The following is a 14,989-nucleotide window of genomic DNA, read 5'->3' on the forward strand; positions in this document are numbered from 1 at the left end:
TTCCAAGGTCCAGGACTACTTGCTGAGGGACACACTGAAGCTTGGGGCAGCTGCCACCAAGACACGGTGGGGAAAGACCACCGTGTAAGGTCCTTCTGCCGAAGAATAATGGGGACCCATTCAGTAATTGGGCCCCACTGATGCCTCAGCTAAATGCCAAGAGGTTGACATAGAGAATGATGAACATCAAAGACTGAATTTGTTCTCTGTAAGTTAAGAGAGTCTAGATATGAAAAGCTCTGTTAACTGTTAGTGTACCAAAGATTTCTTTCTCTGAATAAAATATGTTTTTGCAATCAAAAAAAACCAGTGCTCCTCCACATTGAACACAACTTGGAGGATCACAGAGGAGCTGAGATATAGAATCTACACTCTACTGGGAACTTCAATCAGGTCCATCAACAGGTTGGCTCTGTAACTTCACAATCCACTAAGCGCCGGCTGAGTCCTGAAGGAGTTATCTGTCAGATTGTCCCTGGGGGGACAGAACCGACAGCAGACAGAACAAAAACAGACATTACCCTCACCAATCTGCATGCTGTCCCTGGTAGTGTTAGTCAGAGTGAACACTGACCACTTCTTATGGAAACAAAATCCCATCTTCATGCTGAGGTCACCTTGCAGCGTTTTTCCCAGTGTGCTGGATGCAACAGGTTCAGAACAGATCTGAAATAGTGACATATCAAACTCAAAATGTTAGCCCTGTTTCTCCCTCCGCAGCTGCTGCCCAACCTGCTGAGTTTCTCCAGTACTTTCTGAACTTATTTCAGGTTTCCAGCATCTGCAATATTTTACATTTTTCAGAACAGATCGAGCAGCTCAATGCTGGTGAATTGCTGCTGGCCATTATTGTCCAGCCCAGAGATTGATGCAGGTTCAATGATTAATGCAGATGGATATTGCAACAACAGCATCAGAATACTTAAAGGTGAGGTACCAACATCATTAAGCATCAAGGGCATACTTGCATGCTAAGCTACAGAAGTTATGGACTGGGTTAAGCCAGAACTGCTGTCATAATGTTCCCTCTGAGCTCCTGCACAGGGCACACACAGGTCAGTCCCTTTTACAATAATGCACAATATCGCCAAAAAAAGGGTCCATGCAGTGACCTTTGCCCTTCACAAAGAGATTAAAAGGTACATTGGTGCCCAGTAGATGATCCACCGTGAATTCCTTCTGCGGTTCCCATTATTACAGAAATATCACATGAGATGGCTGAAAGAACTGACTGAGTATACTGGATACAGCAAAACACTATTGGTCCTGGCAAGATTTTGGTAATAGAATCTTGTGCTCCAAAACTAGTCATATCCCTCACCAAGATGTTCCAGTACAACTACAATACTGGAAACTTTCAGAAAATGTTTAAAAAAGAAATGTTCAAGGTGTGTCCCGACAATAAATAGCAGGACGAATCCAATCCGGTCAATCCCCACTGCATTATTGGTCGCTTAGTTACTCGCAAAGCATTGGAACAGATGATCAACAAGGCTGCTGGCTGGTACTTACACTTTGATAACCTGCTCACCAATGCTCAGCTAAGTTATTCCAGGATCACTCAGGTCCTGAATTTACAACAGTTTTCCTCCAAATACTAACAGAAAAGCTGAGTTGAGGTAACAGTGATTTTGAATTGAATTGAATTGAATTTATTGTCCTGTGTACCGAGGCACAGTGAAAAGCTTTGTCTTGTGAGCAATACAGGCAGATCAGAGCGTTAAGTAGCATAGATAGTAAATAATTGGTAAACAAGACAAAAATAAAAATACAGGTACAGGCGAATGTTAAGAATTTGTGAGTCCATTCAATATTCTAACAACAGTAGGGTAGAAACTTGCAAAACCAGCTACTGTGTGTGTGTGTGTGTGTTCAGACTTCTGTACCTTCTCCCCGATGGTAGAGGTTGTAGAAAAACATTGCCAGGGTGGGATGAATGGATCTTTGAGAATGCTGGCTGCCTTTCCTTGACAGCGGGCCTGGTAGATGGATTCTATAGATGGGAGGTTGGTCTTTGTGATTGAGGCCAGTTGCTGATTTTCCTTGTCAGCAGGGTGGCTTTTGACTCAGTAGCATCAAGGATGTCTCGTAGAATTGTAGTCAATGGGAGCAGTCCACTGACTGGAGTCATACCTGGCACAAAAGCTGCTTCACCTAACAAGGAACAGCGCTCCAAAGGTTTATGATTTTAAATAAACCTGTTGGACTATAACCTGGTGTCATGCGACTTCTGGCTTTGTTCAGCCCAGTCCAACACCGGCACCTCCACATCTTTGCTACCATCAACACGACAAACTGTTAGAGGTCAATCATCTCATCTACTGGTCATCATTACAGGACTTCCTCAGGACAATGTCCCAGGCTTACCCAGTATCAGTTGCTTCATCAATGGTTCTCATGCTGTCATAAGGTCAGAAGTGTTTGCTGATGAATACACAGAGTTCAGTTCCATTTACAATTCCTCAGATAATGAAGTAGTCGTGACCAGATGCAGCCAGACCTGCACAACATTCAGGCTTGGGCTGACAAGTGAGCAATTAATATTCAAGGTCCTGAAAAGATCATCTTAGTTTACTTCCTTTCATTTGATTGTGGACCAGAATGGGAAAAGGCACTGTTTTCAAACCAATGATTATGGAAGGAATTGCTACACCTTTAAAAGCAATTTACTGGGACTCTTAGTGTGCGATGTTTGCACTGTTGCTTTGTTAAAGCAGTAGGTTAAGCTGTGCACTCACAGCTGGCACCAGGGAGTGTGGGCAGAGTGAGATCTGGCCAGCAACAAGTAAATGATTGGCTTGTGCAATTGGGACTAGTCATTGACTCCAACGGTCATTAGCATCTCTGATTGGCTCCTGGGAAGCTGAGCAGCTTGTGAGTGTGAACAATACAGTCAGAGGCCTTTGTATTTTTTAGATTACTTGCAGTGTGGAAACAGGCCCTTGGGCCCAACAAGTCCACACCAACCCGCCGAAGCGCAACCCACCCAGACCTATTCCCCTACATTTACCCCTTCACCTAACACTACAGGTAATTTAGCATGGCCAATTCACCTGACCTGCACATTTTTGGACTGTGGGAGGAAACCAGAGCACCCGGAGGAAACCCACGCAGACACGGGGAGAATGTGCAAACTGAACAGCAGGTAATGTGTATTACTAATTAGTAGTAAAAGTGCCTCAAACCTGAAGTAAGCCATTTATTTTCCCCCATCAGTTGCTGAAAGTGTTCCCTTTCACCAGCAACGGAGATCTTACAATTACACTGTGCCTCCTGGAAAGAAAAGGCTGGAGAAAAGAGATTAAAGAATGAAAAGTGCTGGCAAGCAAGAGGACAATCCTAATGAGCCCTCTGGACTGGTGCTATTGTGGGCGGCACAGTGGCAGTGGGCGGCACAGTGGCACAGCAGTTAGCACTGTTGCCTCACAGCGCCAGAGACCCGGGTTCAATTCCCACCTCGGGCAACTGTCTGTGTGGAATTTGCACATTCTCCCCGTGTGTCTGAGTGGATTTCCTCCGGGTGTTCCGGTTTCCTCCCACAGTCCAAAGATGTGGAGGTCAGGTGAATTGGCCATGCTAAATTGCCCTTAGTGTTAGGTAAAGAGGTAAATGTAGGGGAATGGGTCTGGGTGGATTGCTTTTCAGAGGGTCGGTGTGGACTTGTTGGGCCGAAGGACCTGTTTCCACACTGTAAATAATCTAATCTAAAAAACTGTGTATCCCAGTTCTTTTCCCTCCACACACTAAACCAATGATTATTTTAGTTGGTTTCTGTCTGTTGTGGATACATTACGAGCTTTTAAATAGGGAGAATTTTAACCAGTACAAAGTCAAATGTTGACATCCTAGCTGCTTATTTGTGATTAGAATTTATTAATTTGTAATAAGCATTATTTCTTGTTTGATGCAGGAACCTGGTCAATGTTTTGTGTTCATTTGATTTCAATAGACAGGCCAATCAAGGACTTTGCATGCTTTGATTAAATTGCTAAACCCTGTGCTCAATCCCAGGATAATGAGGCGTGAAAATCAGGGCACTTTTTACTCATGCACCACTCAATGATATTTCCAACAAGAGAGAACTTAATGCTTGGCATTTGATGGCAGTGCCATCAACAACCCTGAACATTACAATTAACCAAAACACCCAACTGGATCAGCTACACAAATGCACTGGTTATGAATATAGGTTATAACCTGGATATTCTGTCCAGGTAACTCACTTTCTGCCTTTGCACCATTTACTTGGCATAGGTCAGAGTTTTTGTTGCTTGGATGAGACCAGCTCCAACAACACTTAGAAAGGTTGGCACCTGCCAGAACAAGGCAACCTGCTTGCTATACATCCCACCCACCACCATCAAGATTCATTCCCTCTATTATCACTGTGCAGTGGCTACATTTGGGGTGCCATCTACAAGATGCACTGCAGCAATCTATATGGCTCCTACCTTCCAAATCTACAACTCAGACCACCTAGAAAGACAAGAACAGCTAGACTCGGGAACAATAGCACCTCCAAGTTCTCCTGTAGAGTTAACCTTCTTCAGTTGCTTCGCCAATGGATTTCATGATGAAGATGAAGATCTTAAGATCATAAATGGAAGTGTTTGAGATGATTTTGTGATAGACTTAGCACTGCAGTCAGTTCTGCTATGATGCAATAGTTCTATTTTTTGCAATGCCGTGTTATAAGAAAATCGTGTAATAGCAGCACCATTTAAACTAATGGGGCTGGAATCACATTATAACCAATGCATGCTTTAAAAGTTCATGCTATAGAAACAGTGTCCCCAGATCATCGATTGTGTTAGAGTGAATTCACACTCATGAAACGTGCATTATAGCAGAATGACCTGTATATTCCCGTTCCTTCATTGCCACTTGTTCAAAATCCTGGAAACCACTCCCCAACAGCCTATACCACATGGACTGTTCAAGAAGATGGTTCATCATTATTTTCTTGAACGTAATTAGGGATGGGCAATAAATGCTGCCCTTGCCAATGACGTCCACACCTTATGAATTAATGTAAAAAAGAATCCTTCAGTAAACTTGGACAATCTTCACTAATCGATGTGTATTTTTTTCACTGAATCTCAGTTTTCTATTCAGTTGGTTGGGCACAGCTCAAATAGTCTTTTCCCTGATAGACTGTGAGGTGTATTTTTGATTTGTGAGTGACGGTAAGCAGTTACAAAGGGTCATCTATGGATTGATGATCTCAGTGTTGGTCTGCCTACTATCTGTTGGAAGCAGAGAGTGATGATATCCTGTCTAATCTCTCTTCAAAGACTTTTACATCTCCTCTCCCTCCTGGGGAATCAGTCTGGGGCTACTTTTCATTCATCATCTGTAAATGGAAGAGCTGATCCTTTCCGAATGACAAAACTCTAAACAATCTTGCCAGATCATGTAACAGTGTTTCCTTACACTTTACCAAACTCTAGCTCTGCTGGCTTAGTTATGATGCAGAATGAAGCCAACATCAGGGGCTCAGTTCCTGCACCAGCTGAGCTTTCTATAAAAGTCTCTCCTTCTCATACCTCTCCCCTCGTCTGAGGCATAGTGACTCTGTGGTTAAAACAGGACCAGTCGTTCTCTCTCCTTATGATAACTTTACCCTGGATTTCCAATCACTGATTTAACTGTGAAATACGTGCCTTCAGCAGGCCACTGCACCAGTTGGCTCTGGGGTTTTCAGTAAGGCTTTAAATACCCTGTGCCTGGCCAAATGATTCAGATGTTAAGATGCAGATTTTTTTTTCTAATCAACCTGTTCAAACATGTCGTCACATATTTCTGCAGCAAGTGGGACTGTTACGGATCAGACTAAACCCACTCAGTATAAATTAAGAAGTGAGCCGAGACCCCAATTTTTTCTTTGTTTTATAAAGGCAAGTGTAAGCGTAAAGTTATGTTCGGGATTTACCTCAATTGTTCAAACTACCATTCTTGAAGCAAAACACACTTTATTTTCACACTACAGTTAAAATATTTAGATTACTTACAGTGTGGAAACAGGCCCTTCGGCCCAACAAGCCCACACCAACCCTCCGAAGCTTTACCCACCCAGACCCATTCCCCAACATTTACCCCTGCCTCTAACACTACAGGCAATTTAGCATGGCCAATTCACCTGACCTGCACATCTTTGGATTGTGGGAGGAAACCGGAGCACCCGGAGGAGACCCACGCAGACACGGGGAGAATGTGCAAACTCCACACCGTCAGTCGCCTGAGGCGGGAATTGAACTGGGTCTCTGGTGCTGTGAGGCAGCAGTGCTAACCACTGTGCTACTGTGCCGCCCCCAAAATACAAACAAAAGAAAGAAAAACTGGAATAATTTAACTCTAATGGAAAACATAACAGAATGAGAGATTATTTAATTATTAAACAGCAACTGTCCCAGCAGGAACATCCAGTAAACACCCCCTTGGCAAAGGCAAATTCAGTAAAATAGATTGTCTCCCATGAAATTCTAGCAGCAGGGAGAGACTCCCCAGTATTTAACTGCAGCACGGACAGACTTCTCAGCATTTAACTGCAGCAGGGAGAGAGTGCCTGGCATTTAACTGCAGCAGGGTGAGAAACCCCAGCATTTAACAGCAGCAGAGAGAGAATTCCGAGTATTTAACTGCAGCAGGGAGAGACTCCCCAGAATTTACCTGCAGCTGGGAGAGAATCCCCTGCATTTAACTGCAGCAGGGATGGAGTCCCCAGCATAGACCTGCAGCAGGGAAAGAGTCCCCTGCCTTTAAGTGCAGCAGGGAGAGAGTCCCCAGCATTTAACTGCAGCAGGGAGAGACTCCCCAGCATTTAACAGCAGCAGGGAGAGACTCCCCAGCATTTAACTGCAGCAGGGAGAGACTCCCCAGCATTTAACAGCAGCAGGGAGAGACTCCCCAGCATTTAACTGCAGCAGAGAGAGACTCCCCAGAATTTACCTGCAGCTGGGAGAGAGTCCCCAGCATTTAACTGCAGCAGGGAGAGACTCCCCAGAATTTAACTGCAGCAGGGGGAGCGTCCCCAGCATTTAACTGCAGCAGGGGGAGCGTCCCCAGCATTTAACTGCAGCAGGGGGAGCGTCCCCAGCATTTAACTGCAACAGGGGGAGCGTGCCCAGCATTTAACTGCAATGGGGAGAGGGAAAAGAGCTTCAACATCCAGCTTCAAGACCCCAGCAACTGCTGAAAGTTAAACTATAATCCTGGCTCTGGGAGCATGACACCAGCCATTCAGGCTACTTCTATTGTTCTAACTACATTAAAAGAACTCCCAGGCCTGTCAAGTTGCTTACTTTATTTGCTTGACACCTCTGTCTCAGGACAAAATACACCTCCCAAAACCAGAGTATCGTCACAGGACTTGAATCCAGACCCCGAGGCAGAGACACCACCACTGAGCCACAAGAACACGATGGATTTGATGAGAAGGAAAGTATAATGGCTGCTTCCATTAACAAATGTAATCTGGCAGTTGCCATAGTATTGAAATGAGTGATGCTGGAAAAGCACAGCCAGTCAGGCAGCATCCGAGGAGCAGGAGAGTAGACATTTCCAGCAGAAATGTGGAGGGGTTGGGCCCCAAGGGGGCTGAGAGATAAATGGGAGAATTGTGGGGCTGGGGGGAAGGTTGCTGAGAGTGCCATAGGTAAATGAAGGTATCGCATTCCCACCTATCTTTCCCCCAGCCCCAAGCCCCTCCCATTTATCTCTCAGTCCCCTTGGGCCACCCCACGTTCCTGATGAAGAGTTTATGCTCGAAATGTCGACTCTTCCTCTCCTGGGATGCTGCCTGATCTGCTGTACTTTTCCAGCACCACATGTTATGACTCTGATGTCCAGCACCTGCAGTCCTCACATTCTCCCAGTTTGCAATAGTATTTACTTTCTTGTGGGGGGAGAAGGGAAGGGGCGGGCGCACTTTTAATACCACCTTGATCCCGTTATGCTGAATTTGGGAGAGCAATGTCATTGAACAGCTGCTATCATGTTCACTGAAAATGGTGGTCTTTCCTGATTTAATTTCTCAGCTTGTAAACTGGAATACTGATTGTTGAATCCAGTACTTCATATTCGTGTCTCACAAGTGAAACTGATGACAAAACACAACTTTATCATATAAAAAACACACAGAGGAACAATCTCAAAACAGACTTCAGTTGTGGTGAAGTGTTGGGCATTGCTCCATAACTAGGGAGGTCTGTAGTGCGTTGTACAATGTTGCTTTGCAAATTCGCTTTGCAAGATTCGCTTTGCAAATCTCCTCTGCCAAACTGAATTTATAGGATACAAATAGTAAGGTATCCAAGTCTCTGATCTGTGGCAGTCCAGAAATATTGAGACTTGCATGAGTTAATCACATTATTCTTATAACTTTTAAAGAAATCTTTTTTTTAACCTATTCACATATATAGTGATCTTGGCAGTCTTCAAATCAATGCAGATTTATTTGATTAAGTTTACTAGAGTGTAGAGGGAGAAAAGGTCATTAAACTCACATAGAACATATGCTATCAGGAGACTTTCATGACCATTATATCTCTGAAATGAAAGTATAATAGGATGAGATGGAATAGATACTGAGAGACTATTTTCCCTGATGGGAAGTTCCAAAGCAAGGAGGCATAACCACAAAATTGAAACTGGTGATTTAAAGGTGAGCTCAGGAAGTAATTTTTTTCACACATCAGGCAGTGGATATCTGGAATTATCATTTAAGAGACTGTGGACACTGGAATAATAAAATCGTATTACAATAGGTTTTTCTTGGTATAATTATCTGTCAGTTGTTGGACATTTGGCTTATTTCTTTCAACCATTTAGCACGGTCAATCATTACGATTACAGAGGAACCTCAATTATCCGAACATCAATTATCCAAATTTCAGATTATCCAGCCAGATTGCAAGGTCCCGATGCTTGGGTAAACTGTGTTATCCGACGTTCAATTATCTGAACATTTGATTATCCGAACAAAATACTCTCTGCCTGTGTCATTCGGATAATCAAAGTTCCTCTGTAGGCAGTTTTGCACAAAGGTTTGGCTTAAACTTTCCTCAATTGTGGGCAGTCCTTCTAAAATCGTCCTAAAAAAAATTTGCTGATAGTTGTCTATAGCCCATCCTCTGTAGACCTTAATCAATTGTCATTCAAAGACCTACAGTGTGGAAACAGGCCATTTAGCACATCATGTCCACACCAACCCTGTGAAGAGCATCACACCCAAACCTGTCCCTACCCTATCCCTGTATTTCAAATGTCTAATCCACCTAACCTGCATTTCCCTGGACATTATGGGCAGTTTAGCATGGCAAAGCCACCTAACCTGCACAATCATGGATTGTGGGAGGAAACCGGAGCACCCTGAGGAAAACCACACAGATACAGGGAGAATGTGCAGACTCCACACAGACAGTCGCCCGAGGATGGAATTGAACCCAGGTCCCTGGCGCTGTGAGGTAACCATGCTAACCACTGAACCATGTCCATTGTCAAATGTGCAAGTGATGACTGGGGAGGGCTTGGTTCTCTCATTTATATATTCCTGCTGTATTGTCAGTAAACAGGCAAAAGAGTTCATCTTAGTCAACTGGCTGTACACTACTGCACTGTCAGGTCCATGTACCATATTCATGTGGTCATCTCAGTTTATAATCTTTTTCTGTATCTACGCTACCAAATGTTATTATACTTTTTATTTCAGAGACTTAATGGACATGATACATATTGATAGATCATGTACTCTATGGGTTTAATAACCTTTTCTCCCCCTATACTCTATTAATCTTTGTAAAATTGGATCATGATGTGTTTGACTAGTGGGAAATGTATTCAACAATCAGGAGTCCACTCTGCTAAAAAAAAATGCAAACCGAGAAATTAAATCAGGAAAGATCACCTTTTGCCTTTTCCTGGAGGATATGTATGTAAAAAAAAATTGAAAAGGAAAACGTTCGACAATTTGTCTGTTCCCACTCAAGTATTGACCTGGTTAGTGCCAGAATGATGACAAGATACACACAACACACTGCACGTATTGTCCAAGGCACCTCACAAAGCGCTTGAACTCCAGGTAATATTAGATTCAACAGAAATTTGTGTCTTTGACGTGCATGCAGCCCAGCATTTTGCGGAGGGAGGGAATGCAAATAAGATTTGCAATACTTTTGCTGATCTCTTGTTTAAGGAAAGTACATATGTCGGATTTCCGGCCTAGACAAAACATCTGTCACCTGTGTTGTCGAATCTAATCTACAGAACCGTCTAAAGCTTGCAGTCATACCTCAGGGACTAGAAATGAGCTGGAAACATAACGGCTAAGTAAAGACATCACCTTCAATGCTATCAGCAAGACTATACTTAATGCAGAATCTGTTTCTAATCCAGGCCTCGTGCCTGACAGGAATCCAAAGATAGTTTGCCCTAGCAACCCAGAATTGCCGGTGAAGTTGGATGTTTGTCAAGTTTAATCAAAGATGAGACCTTCTCACAGGGGAGTTTCCTTCCTCCCTTGCTCGCCCCATTTCATAATCAGAAGTCACACAACACCAGGTTGTAATCCAACAGGTTTATGTGAAACCACAAGCTTTCGGAGTGCTGCCCCTTCGTCACGTGACAAGCGTTCTGAAAGCTGGGGATTTCATATATAACTTAGTGTTGTGTGACTTTATCCACCCCATTCCAACACTGCTACATGGGGAGGCGATAGTGATGTTACTGCTGGACTGTTAATCCAGAGACCCAGATAATGTTCCAGGGACCCGGTTCAAATCCCACCACAGCAGATGGTGGAATTTGAATTTGTTAAGTATCTGGAATTAAGAATCTAACGATGACCATGAATCCATTGTCAATTGTTGGAAAAACCCATCTTGTTCACTAATGTTCCTTAGGGAAACAAATTGCCATCCTTACCTGGTCTGACCTACATGTGACTCCAGACCGACAGCAATGTGATTGACTCTCAATTGCCCTCTAGGAAATTTCGGACGGGGAATAAAAGCTGGTCTAGACAGTGACACCCCCATCCTGTGAATGATTTGAAAAACGACTATCAAATCATTATTTAATGGAAGGACTCATTCATGAGCAAGTGCCTTGGTGGGTGTTGGAATACTTCATACTTCGCATATTCTTAGGCATGGATGATCATGGAGTAGGAATCATTCCATTTAGGAACAGCAGGAGGGATCTAATTCAGAGACTCCTGCCCACATTCACTGCCATGTGCGATGTATGAAAACCATAAACCCACCCCCTGCTCTCCTGACCTGGCCAACTCCATTATTGGGGGGCATCTCCTTTATCATTGCGAGCCTTCCTGGAGCTGGATCAGCTTCTGGGTGACTCATCGTGACACATTACCCCTTTGAGTCCAGGAATCTCTTAAAAGGTGAGTTAAAACCTCATGGTACTTCATTTCAATTCAATGTGTACTTTCCTTGTCCATATAAGCAATGTGCCAATATTACGTAATAAGAGATTTAAAAGATTTCAACAATGAGGATAGTTTACATTGGCTGGACTTGTATTTTTTCTTGAATATGAAATATTAAGGAATAATCTAATTGAGATTTTTAAGGGGTTAAGGAGCTTAATATAGTAGATAGAGAGAAACTATTCCATCTGATCAGGAAGTCCAGATCAAGGCAGCAAAACTATTTAAAATTGGTTTGGGAACATTCAAGGTAATGTCAGAAAGTACCTTGTTCACACAAAACATTTTGAAAATCTGCAAAGACTCTCCCAAAAACAAATTGAGGCTCGGGGTCATTTGAAAATTTCAAAGTAGAGATTGATAGATGGATGTCCAGCAAGTGTATTTAGGTCTATAAAACTGCAGCAGGGAGGTGAACTTGAAAGTACTCATCAGCCTTCAGCCAAATGAAAGGTGGAGCTGCTGAACAGCCCAGGCCTGTTCCTCTGGCCCTTCCTTCATGCCTCGGAAAATTACAGATATTTCATGCATCTTAATCTGATGAAGGGCTCCTACCTGAAACATCGAGTCTCCTGCTCCTCGGATGCTGCCTGACCTGCTGTGCTTTTCCAGCAACACTCTAATCTTGACTCTCATCTCAATCTTTACTTGTCTTTGTTCGATATCCAAAGTTAAGTAAAACAAAGAAAATAGTCTGGGTCTTTCTAAGTGTGAAAGGCAAGGCAGACTAATATCTACTTTGAACATATGATTAGACAGCAGAGTTTATAATATTTATAAAGAATGGCCCTCAACCTCAGAGCATTGACTAGTTTCGACTCTTGCTTTAAAAGCTGGTACACAGTTCCAGCAAACAGCAATCCAGCTGGAAGGTGTTAATTGGCACAGGATCAATTACGTTCCCTTGGAATCTGCTGCATAGATCCACTTCTCTCTGCGGACTATTTTCTAATTTCTTGTCTTGCTCAAAATGTTTAATTTTAAACCTCGGTCTCTGGTTACATGAACTGTGAGCCAAATTGCCGGCTTACATCTCCATTATCTTTGTCTCTCTGGATTTAAAAGACCTGGATATAGTCAAATACTCCTGAGAGGTGTCCTGGTATTTAATTCACTTCAGATATTTAGCAGGTTGCTAGAGGCAAGTCAAGATGGAATCCAGTACACTGAAACAGATTCCCATAAGACACAATAGCGAGCCTGATTAAGCAACTGCTGCTTGATTTTCCAGGGAAGTTTTTTTAAGAATCCCTACAGTGTGGAAGCAGGCCATTCAGCCCATCAAGGCTCCACTGACCCTTTGAAGAGCATTCCACCCAGACTGCCCCCTATTCTGCATTTCCCATGCCAATTCACATATCTTGCACATTCCTAGAAACTATCGACAATTACCCAAGGCCAATCCACCTAATCATCACATTTTTGGACTGTGAGAGGAAACTGGAGCACGTGGAGGGAATACACACAGACACAGGGAGAACATCCAATTTCCACACAGGCAGTCACCTGAGGTTGGAATTGAACCCAATTCCTATGAGGCAACAGTGCTAACCACTGAGCCACCATGCCACCTGTTGACTGTGCTTTCACCATTCTATGATTCTATGGTGAAAAGTTCATTTATTGAAAACTGTTGTAGACCCCTTCTAAGAGAACCCTTCTCAAAGAACACTGTATCCCACAGAATAGCTATTATGTGATCCCAAAGCAGCAAAGAATAATTCAAGGTTGAATATCCTCAGGAAATGTGGACCTAATCCTTGCACCTTCTCTTGTGCATTCAGAGACAGGTGGATGGCCCTTCTTTAGTTCTGGATGCTGTTCTGTCAATGGCAGTCTGGTCTTCATTTGATCAGTGCTCAAAAGGGCAGTATTTTCAGTGGCAAACTGCTCCACTATGGAAGCTTGGTAAGCAGAGGACTTAATCAGGTGTTTATTCAACATGGTCTATTACTGAACAATGCTCCGATGTGGGCTAAGTTATGGGACAAGCTGGAGTGACTGTGTTATCCTCTTCTCTCCCCCGGCTCACACAATGCACTCAAAATTGAGGAATCCCAGACCTGTCAAGAATAATTTATTGTGGGATAAGAAGTTAATCTACTCGGAGGTATTCTTAATTCTTAATAGAAAACACATTTGATTCTACAGTTTTTTTTTCAAAGTAGTCAGCTGGTGCAATTGATTAGACCTACATTTGAATCTAGTTCAGACCGAAGGAGTTTCTGTTGAGTCCTAAACAGAATGAACTTGGATGGTCTCAAATCCTTCTCTAATTATCATACGTGCCTAGCATGAAACTGCATTTAAATAAGCACTGACCGCATTGGGGATAAAACCCAAATGGGTGACTGGTTTAGGAAATAAGAAATGAAGCATGTCTCCTGCTAATTTTAGGGGCTGAGGGCAAGACGCCATCTACTCCAGTATAGAAACGAAAATTACTAGAGAAACTCAGCAGGCCTGGCAGCCACTGTGGTGAGAGAAACAGAGTTAATGTTTTGAGTCCAGTGACCCTTCTTCAGAACTGAAAGGGGTTGGAAAATTCTGTTTAGGACTCAACAGAAAAGAGAAGTGGTGTGTGTGTGTGTTGGGAGGGTGGGGTGGAATGTAAGCTAAATCAAGGATACAGAGGTCATGGCTTAACTTTACAGAGTTCGATATTGGGCCCTTGAGGTTGTAATGTGCTAAAGTGGAAAACAAGATCTTGATCCTTGAGCTTGCCTTGTGCTTCATTGGAACATGGTGGCCGGCCCAGGACAGAGACATTTACACAGCAGCACTATGGTTAATTGAAATGGTGAGTTCAGGGCCATTCTCCCAGACACAGCTGAGCTGGTACACACGTCTCCTGTCTGCATGCTGGAAAAGAAAATGAATGCAATGCTCCTCCATTTCAGGGAATTGTTGATAGTTAACAAGGGAAGAAGAGTAGTTAGGAGATAATGGAGACTATTTGGGAAGCTGTTGGAACATTTCAAGGTTTGGAATACACCAGAGAATGACTTCCATTCAAAATGAGACCCAGAAATCCCTCACAGGAGGTTTCAGTCTCAGGCCTGCTGCAGTGCTCCAGCGGGGACCAACACAAGCTGTAGGAGCAACACCTCAGCCTCCATTTGGAGGCCTTGCAGCCTTCAGGACACAACATTGAGTTTAACAATATCAGAGTATAAACACTTCCCTGCATGTTTATTACCCACCCTATACCCAATTCCCAGTCATGAAATGGTTTGCTCTCAGCAAAACCAACTCATTTTTGCCTCCTCATAGTCCCCATTATCTCCTAACTACTCTTCCCTTGTTTTCTATCAACAATCCCGATCCTTTGTCCTCTCTCTCTCTATAGGATCCGACTCTATTTATTCCACTCCTTTCCCCCCCAACAGCATGAATACCACCCTTTCCGATCAGCCCTCAGTTCTGAAGAAGGATCATTGGACTTGAAACTTTAACTTTGTTTTGTCTCCACCTTCTCCTTAATTTCCGTTTTTGTTTGTTTCACATTTCCAGCAGTTCTTTGTTTTATTTAACAATTGGGTTGAT

This window comes from Chiloscyllium plagiosum, unplaced genomic scaffold (genome assembly GCF_037043375.1).
Source record: "Chiloscyllium plagiosum isolate Xiang-an unplaced genomic scaffold, Cpla_swu_hap1 HiC_scaffold_36, whole genome shotgun sequence".
NCBI classification, from domain to species: Eukaryota; Metazoa; Chordata; class Chondrichthyes; order Orectolobiformes; family Hemiscylliidae; genus Chiloscyllium; species Chiloscyllium plagiosum.